The sequence below is a fragment of the Pelmatolapia mariae genome, unplaced genomic scaffold (genome assembly GCF_036321145.2).
Source record: "Pelmatolapia mariae isolate MD_Pm_ZW unplaced genomic scaffold, Pm_UMD_F_2 NODE_ptg000291l+_length_42261_cov_1, whole genome shotgun sequence".
Lineage (NCBI taxonomy): Eukaryota > Metazoa > Chordata > Actinopteri > Cichliformes > Cichlidae > Pelmatolapia > Pelmatolapia mariae.
In genome coordinates this window covers 33742-42261 of record NW_027051981.1, presented here as the reverse complement: position 1 = coordinate 42261, position 8520 = coordinate 33742, and the positions used below count along the sequence as shown (strand labels likewise).

The following is an 8520-nucleotide window of genomic DNA, read 5'->3' as shown; positions in this document are numbered from 1 at the left end:
GAAAACAACAGCTAGCTACTTATGCTAGCACCTCTATACTTACCCATATTTGATGAATTAACTGTTTAATTTTCTGCCTCATCGTTTACAGAGGCCGCCGAAGAGTTTATTGTCATTTATTTAAAACTATATGTGGCGCTATAGAGTTTTTTATTAACTAAAAAGCCTGGAAGAGAGCAAACAGCACTTGTTTTCATTTCAAAGCTACTCCCCAAACCGCTTCATTTAAAACTTCCGGCCATGTGACGGTGAAATGAACGAATAACCGGGTGCTGTCGAGGTCATGTGACTAAAGCGAGCGGCTTTGGACGAAATCTATAAATAACAGTTTAATATAATCATTTATAAACGCTTTATTAAAGATTTCCAACACTTTATTAGTCGTTTTAAACTAAATAATGATTTTTTTTGAACCAGTTTAAGACCCAGGCTTGATTAACATGTTCCTTAAAGCAATCACACTGCAGCAACTCAATGAATTTACACGTCAACATGGTCAAGATGACCTGAAGTTCAAATCATACCACCGCAATGGGAAAGAAAGGTGATTTTAAGTGACTTTGCATGCGGCATGATTGTTAGCGCCAGACGGAATGGTCTGAGTATGTAGAAACTGCTGAGCTGCTGAGATTTTCCAAAACAACCATCTCTATGGTTTATAGAGAATGGGCCAAGAAAGAGAAAATATCCAGTTAGTTGTAGTTCTCTGGAACTTGTTGATGTCAGCGGAGGATGGCCAGACTGTTCCAGCTGATAGGAAGGCAACAATGACTCAAACAGCTGTTGCAACCGAGGTATGCAGAAGTGGATCTCTGCACGCATGACACCTTGAAGCAGATTAGCTAATGGAGAAAACCACAAAGCCTACCCGAGGATTGTTGCTGATCATGTCCATCACTTTATGACCACAGTGTAAAGATTTTATCCATATCGGATGGATAAGTTCTCTGTACTCAAAAAGCCTCCACAGTCACCAGAGTTTTGGGATGTGGTGGAACAAGAAATTCACATCATAAATCTGCAGCTACTGTGCGATGCTGTCATCAAAATATGGACCTAAATCTCCGAGGAATCTTTGCAGCACCTCACTGAATCTCTGCTGTGAAGAATTAAGGTAGTTCTGAAGGCACAGGGGTCTAACCAGGTACTAGCAAGGTATGACTTATAAAGTGACTGGTGAGTGGATAGGCTTTGATGAATACTGTTAGAATGTGAAGGCATGTAGAAAGCAAGCAAATTCAGAAACATCTTATAAATCTGCAGAGGTAAATCTACGGTAAGATTTACTATACACAGAGGAGTTTATAGTTTACGTCTTTGTGTCTAAGTGTATTTCTGTGCCTGGAGTTTACACAGAGGGACAGACACCGACTCAGACATCATAGACTTTTTAAAGAAAAAGACTCCAGTAATACACACTTAAAAGATCTTTCCAAACCTCATGACTTGAATTTGAGACAGGGACTAAATGATGTTACCTGACTGAAAATTTCATTACACTTTCACTTCTTAATGCAGTTTTTATATTTTGTAAATGAGCATTCAGATTCTAACTGGCTGCTACATGAGTGTGACTTCACCAACTGGGCATCACAACAAATTTCCCATAGCCATTCAAGTGGCAGAGACTCAGTGCAAGACTTTTGCAATCAGGATGATCTCCAGAAGATCAGAAACATTTGTATGGAGTACAAGCTATTTTCTAAGAGAAAGAACCAGAACTCATATTTGTGCAGCTGTGTGGATGTGATTATGCTGCACTGGCAGACACATAGACAACTGCTAAATCATTACCTGCTCTGATGAGCCTTGATGCTGCCACATTCAGATTGTAACGTCACACCTGGGACTGAAAAATTAACCTAAACGTGAAGTGCCAAAAAATTGTAGTTCCTTCACCGGCCAAGAGGCCATCTACACTGCATTAGTGAGTCAGTTTCCCTTATATCAAAATCGCACCCTACAGATTTCTACACTCCTTCATAAGGACTGTTTTTTTTTTTTAAATAACTTACTTTTTAAAAAGTTTATTAACATCTAAAGTTATGGGTGTAGCCACATACAACTATATCCGTTAAGTCTGCCTCCTCCACTGATTACTTTGAGCCACTAAGCGGCACTGGCCTTTTAGGGTATTAACTTGCACCCACCTGCAATCCATCATTCCACCACTTCTGTTTGCGAAAAACAAATAAGGTGGTAGCCAAAACACAAACAAATGGGTAAAATCAGTGTCTGGATTCCCCTTTTATGTACAGTCTATGCTGCATTGTAACAACTCTCGATGCTGATGGTGGTTGTCTTATTGGACTGCTTAGCACCAATCACCCATTATTTATATGGTACAGCCAACCTGAACTACTGTTGCTCGTTATGTCCATGTCTTTATGACCAGTGTTTCCATCTTCTGCTATTTTAGCAGGTCAGGTTTAGCACATCATAAAGTTCTTATTATTTGAGACTATTTTCTTCTAAATGACAATTACTTCAGTGCACTAAAATGTACTTCACAGGTTTCACAGACTATTGTGAAGGTGCTGCACAATGCCATCATGTACCAAATGTCTCTGAGGAATGTTTCCAGCAACTTGTTCAATCTAAAAACACCAAAAGATTAGCAAATGTGTACCTGACATAGTGGTTAAAATGAGTATTTTCTATAATCACACAGGTTCTCACTAGACTTTTTGTAGAGCCTAGCAGGTTACTTATTAATGCTTTGCACTTCGACTGAAAGAAGGGGGTCTTACTTTCCTGCTAATAATAAAAGCAAGTGCCAATTTTTGCTGACAATAGTCTGGCTTTGGTGGAAATGCATGAATCCGGTTCTAGTTCAGGCACCAGACTCACATGGGTGGAAAAGAGGCATCGGTCACTATTTGTAAAGTGCTGCATCGATAAATATCATTTTACTAAACATAACAATTCAACTCCATCTTTTTAAAAGTTCAGGATGAGGACTAAAGTTGAAATAAATGTTATTTTAGGTGACATGAAAACCAAACAGTTGTTGCTGGTAATGTAAAACCGGAAACAAATGAATACACACCAACAGGAGGAAGTGATGCCTCATTATTTAGTCAACAGAGTACTGGAGTTCTTCTGTTGCACACAGTTTATTTAACAATATGGTATATAAGTAAGAAATGAGTCTTTTACCAGTTTATACAGTGATTTCATTCGCTCTTCCTTATATCTATAGTATTTTGCTTAATAACTTGATTTACAATAGGAGAAAAAGTAAATCCCCCTAATTCAAGTTTTTTTTGTGAGAGGAATGAGGGTTGATGACATTTAGTTCTCCTCCAGGTGAATCTCAAATGTGCCCTTCATCCCCTGATAGCACACAACTTAGTGTAAAATTTGGAGAACTGGGCGTCATCCGAGACATTGCCTACAAACAACCACTGATCATTCCACCTCAGCTTAGGGGGCTGGTCTCTTTCTCGCACTCTCTTTACACTTTACAACATTTGTATGACAAAAAAGTATGACAAATTCTTTTTAATGTCAAAGCAACAACTTTCTACACCTGCAAGACAACGTTTCCAAATTCTAGGCCACTGAGTTGTAGGCTGCAGTCCTTATTGGTGAACCAATCAGCTGTATATCTCTTAAGCCGCGTGTCCACCCAAAAGTACCCAGAAGTCGTAGTCACAGAAATTTTTGTTTCCAAGGAAATAAAAAAGTTTAAAGGCCCGTGAAAATTAAGCAAAAGAAAAGAAAAAAAATCCACTGACATATCAAAAAGAGACGGCTGCTTTTACACCCTGGAGTTGGTGGTAAAGACGGGTACTCCAATCAGAAATGTTCAGCGCTTCAAAACCACCCAAAGCAGGGACTTTTTTTTTTTTTTTTGGTGGGGGTTAAATAATTACCCCAAACGTAACTGAAAGTATGGTCCCTAGTCCCTGGTAAAAGTTCTTGTGGTGGAAACGCGGCTTTAGTGACTGTGAGGGTTTGTGTCAGTGTCTTCATGTGCTCCTGCATACATGCCTGTTTACACAAACTGCTGCAGGCCATTTCCTACTTTAATACAAATGAGTGCTCTTCATACACACAAAAAGAATGGGAGCGGTCATTGTCCCTGAACGCATCTTCTTGCAGTAATAGTACAACACTAGATTACAATTGCCAGGAATGACAGCTTGTGAAGATAACAAAAACCTGGCCCAATTCCGAGACAAAATATTTTACAGTTTCCAAAAAAAGGAAAAAAAAAAGAAAACAACTCTCAAAGGTACAAAATAAAGATATGAATAATATAATGCAACTTTACATTTTTGTAAAAAAAAAAAAAAAAAAAAAGAAAAAGAAAGAAAGAAAGGCATGACCCCAAAAACAAACAACCCCCCCCCCCCCCAAAAAAAACAACAAAACAAACAAACAAAAAAAATTTAAAAAATGAGTACTGAACACATTTGGTCTCAACCAAAAAAATATATTCTTTGTGACTTTAATTTCATTTTAAGAAGCAACTTGCAAATCCCTCAACATCCCAAGGAAGAAATACCTACCACTTAGGGTTAGGAAACAATTACATTCCCTAAAGGTTTTGAATTTTTTTTGTTTGTTTGTTTTAAATGAACCAAATTTTCTTGTTTTGTTGCAACGTTTGAAACTTTTTACATGTCAGTACAAAAACCGTTGTCAGCCTTACAAAGAACAAACAAAGCCCTCTAACGGGATAAAGAGTTTGAGGGAAAACTAGGAAGAGGAGGAGTGGGAGGACAGGTCTGTGGGAGTGACAATATGTTCTTTAGTTCCCAGCAGAAATGCTACAATCCCTCCACAAACTTCTCCAGAGTGTCCCCTGTAGCATCTCCTACCATCCCCAAGTCATTGCTCAGCCCTCCTCTGTTGGGCGTATTAAGCTGCGGTAGCATGGCGCTTTGTTCTGGTGTCCCCAAGTGTCCTTGCTCCATTGACTGCAGTGGGCCCCCAAGCCCTGTGTGGGGTGAACCCGAGTGGGGTGGGGGTGGGTGCTGAGGTGAGGGTTGGGGCTGGTTCTGGACCTGCGGCGAAGGACTGGAATGTGGGGGCTGCTGCTGCGAGGGTGGACAAGGGGACTGGACTGGTGCTGGGGAGCGGACCTGGTTGCTGAGGGCGTTCGCTAAAGCAGGTTGGCCAGGGAGGTGGGCTCCGCCTTGAGGCTGCCCAGCCAGGAGGTGGGTTTGAGGGCTCATGGGGCTTGGTTGGCCAGGGGAGCCCATCTGCTGCTTTAGGACAGCCTGCTGCTGGGGAAGTTGCTGCTGCTGCTGAAGCAGTCGTTGATGCAGTAAATTTTGGGTCGAGTCCATCCCCATGCCAGACTGGGCCATCTGAGCCATTGGTGGGAGCTGGCCCATGGGGCCCCCAGGTGCCCCTGCCTGCATTTGCATTTGCTGCTGTTGTTGCTGTTGCATGCGGAGCTGGGAGTAGGTGGGTGTTGTACCCTGCGACTGAGCAGCAAACTGACCCGGGTGGCCCTGTGGTAACACTCCCTGCTGTTGCTGCTGCTGCTGTTGCTGTTGTTGTTGTTGCTGCAATAAGAGTTGCCTGCGGAAAATCTCCTGGATCTGGGGGTTTGCATTGTGCGCGGTGCTCAGCTGCCCTTGAGTCCCTAATGCAGCCATGCCCTGCACTTGAGGCTGCTGTGGTTGCTGTGGTGGCATCCCCGTCCTTTGCACTGCCCCTCCAGACATAGCCATATTCTGCATTGCTGGCATGCCAGGCTGCTGTTGTTGGCCTGCTTGTTGCTGCTGTTGCGGTTGTTGCTGCTGCGGCTGGTTGGCATGGTACTTGGCTGTTCGCTGTTTAATGAACGCAGCCATTAGCTGAGGGTTTGATTTGAGGATGTTTAGAACTTGCTGCTGCTGCTGGGGTGAGCTGGGAGATTTTAGGGTGCGGAGGAGGTCCTGCAGAGCATTTGGAGGTATAGCTCCAGCTCTCTGGGGAGTCTGTGGCCGGGCACCGGGCTGCTGTGGTATCAGCATCCTCTGGCTTTGCTGGGGTTGCTGCCCTGGTGGCATCATGGCTCGCTGCATGGTCATGGGCTGCTGTGGGGACTGGCCTGGAACAAGACCTGGTTGTTGAGTTTGACCTGGCTGGATGGGGCCTGAAGCTCCACCCCATTGTCCAGTGGCCATACCAGGTTGCATGACTGGTGGTCCCCGGGGCCCAGGCACCATCTGCATTGCTGGCTGCATTGGTGCCGTCATGCGCTGTTGTGGCTGCTGGGGATTCATGGGCAAACCATTCACGTTGACACGGTAGTTCCGCTGGTTCTGCTGGGCCTGCGCCATCATTTCAATGCGCTGTGCCATCTTGACTGCAGCGATGGGAGGTGGCTGCTGAGATAGCTGCTGTGATGGCTGGGGGGGCTGAGGGAGAGGGGACTGCTGCTGGTGTAGAGGGGAGGCCTGGGGCCCAGGTTTGCCCTGAGACACCGGTGCCTGAGCTTGGGCAGTGCGAGGTGCATTGGAGAAAGAGGGGGACATGACACCTGCTGAGTTGGGGGTCTGCGGCTGGTTGGAAAGAGGCTGCTGGGGTGTTTGGGGAGTGTTGGGCTGAGTGTGGGAAGTGGGAGTGCTAGGGGCAGCTGATGGCGGTGGGGATGGTAGCGGCATGGTTCTGCATTGCATGGTGGCCATTCTTCTCCTCATCAACTGGGCCTGCTGGAGCCTGTGCTGCAGCTGCTGCTGGCGAAGCTTGTGCTTGATGTTCAGGCAGAACGGGACAGGACACTTGTTCTCCTGACAGTGCTTTGCGTGATAACAGCATAAAGCAATAAGCTGTTTACATACAGGACAGCCACCGTTGGTTTTGCGTTTGCAACCCTTGGTGTGCTGTACCACTCGCTTCATCTTCTGGCAGGACGGCAGAGAGCAGTTGGCATTGCGACACTGACAAGCATGGACCAGGGACTGAATGCACCGTTGGATACTTAAACGCCGGCTCTCCTGTGGGCTCTTGGAGGCCTCCCCACTCTGGCCGTTGTTATCATCATCCAGGCCAAGACCCCACTTGACCATCTGGTGCTCGTGGCCCTTTGTGTTGTAGCAATTAATGCAAAGATCAAAGTCCTAAGAGGGAAAAAAGAAGAAAAGGGGACATAGTAATTAAAGTCCAACCAAAGATGGTAAACTAAAAAGTTTAACAAATGATATCTCTGACTCAGTTCATGTACGTCATTCCACATATCTGACAGATTTCCACTTCCAATCATCCTTTTGTTTTCTCCCTAGTTCCAAACTGACACAAAATAATCGAGTGTAAAAACAACAGTGCAGTGGAAACTAACCTCGCACACAGTGCAATGCCAGCGTGTCTCCACGTGGTGCTTGCACTCGTTACAAGTATAGACAAAGCGATCCTGTCCCTGGTTGTGCAGTTCAACAAGCATGCACATGGTGCTCCACTTGCACCTCCTGAGGGAGCTGAACTCCCAGTGCTTGTCCCTTGCCAGAGTCAGGAAGGCATCACGGCCATCCATCAGGTCACAGGAGAGCAATGGGTCGGGGTCCACGATGGGCGGCAAAGTGTTGACCATGGGCCCAGAATGAAGGTGAATCACGAAGAACACCTTCAGCAAAGGAGAGGGGGAAAAAAAAGATTGAGATAGAAAATCAAAATAAAGTATGACTTACTTTTGTTATTGGGACTGTTTCCCACTAGTTAACCTTTTGATCACATCCATAAAATTATTGTTCATCACCTCCCGATTTTCACTACCACAAAAAAACAAGAAACAAGTCTGACCTCTTTATGCTTCTCCATGGTGGCGTACAACTTCTGAGACAAATCATTAGCTACATTCGGCATCCCAGGCTTCTTCTTATTGGCTCGGCTCACGCTGCTCTTGTTTTTATTGGTCTTCTTGTTGTTCTTCTTCTTAGCGTTTTTGCTGTCACTTGGTGTTCCCTAAAAAATATATTAAAGAAAACATGTTATGTATGAATTTTTCCATCATTATATATTCTCACTGCTGCTAAAAAGAATCTCTCTAAAATTAGCACAGAGAGCACAAATTTTCACAGTTCATTAGTTACTCTCTGCCTTTGTTTGATGTCATCTTAATCTCATTATTAAATTCCACTGAAATTATTTTGATTCAAATATCCCTATGTTTAAGGTAGTAGTACATAAAAATACATTTTTTTAATTCTTTAAACTCCTTATATCGAATCATTCAACTGCAATGGAAAGACAAAGACAGTAACACAATACAAGATAGTGGAGTTTCTGCTGCTCTAGTACATCAAACCCTCGTATAATAGTCATACCTCTGGAGTTTCAGAGGCAGCTGTGTTCTCCTCCTTCTTCCTCTCTTCTTCCTCCTGCTCCAGCTCCTTGATGCTCTCTTCAAGCACATTAGGCCAGAAGTCACCTTCAAAGTAAGGCAGCTCATTGGCGCTGGTCAGTCGGTCTTCAGTTGCCTGTTTGAAGATATCCTGAGAGACGGATGGAAAACACAGTGGGTTAATCCCAACAACAGCTAGTGAGACATCTGATTAATATAACAAAGACCTCAGTAGTCAA

General features: G+C 44.1%; 1 pseudogene; it reads right to left on the bottom strand.

The window, feature by feature from the left end:
• Nucleotides 1–4370: 4370 nt before the first annotated feature.
• The window catches only part of LOC134622932 (CREB-binding protein-like), a 31243-nt pseudogene continuing 27093 nt past the window's right edge, over nucleotides 4371–8520 (bottom strand).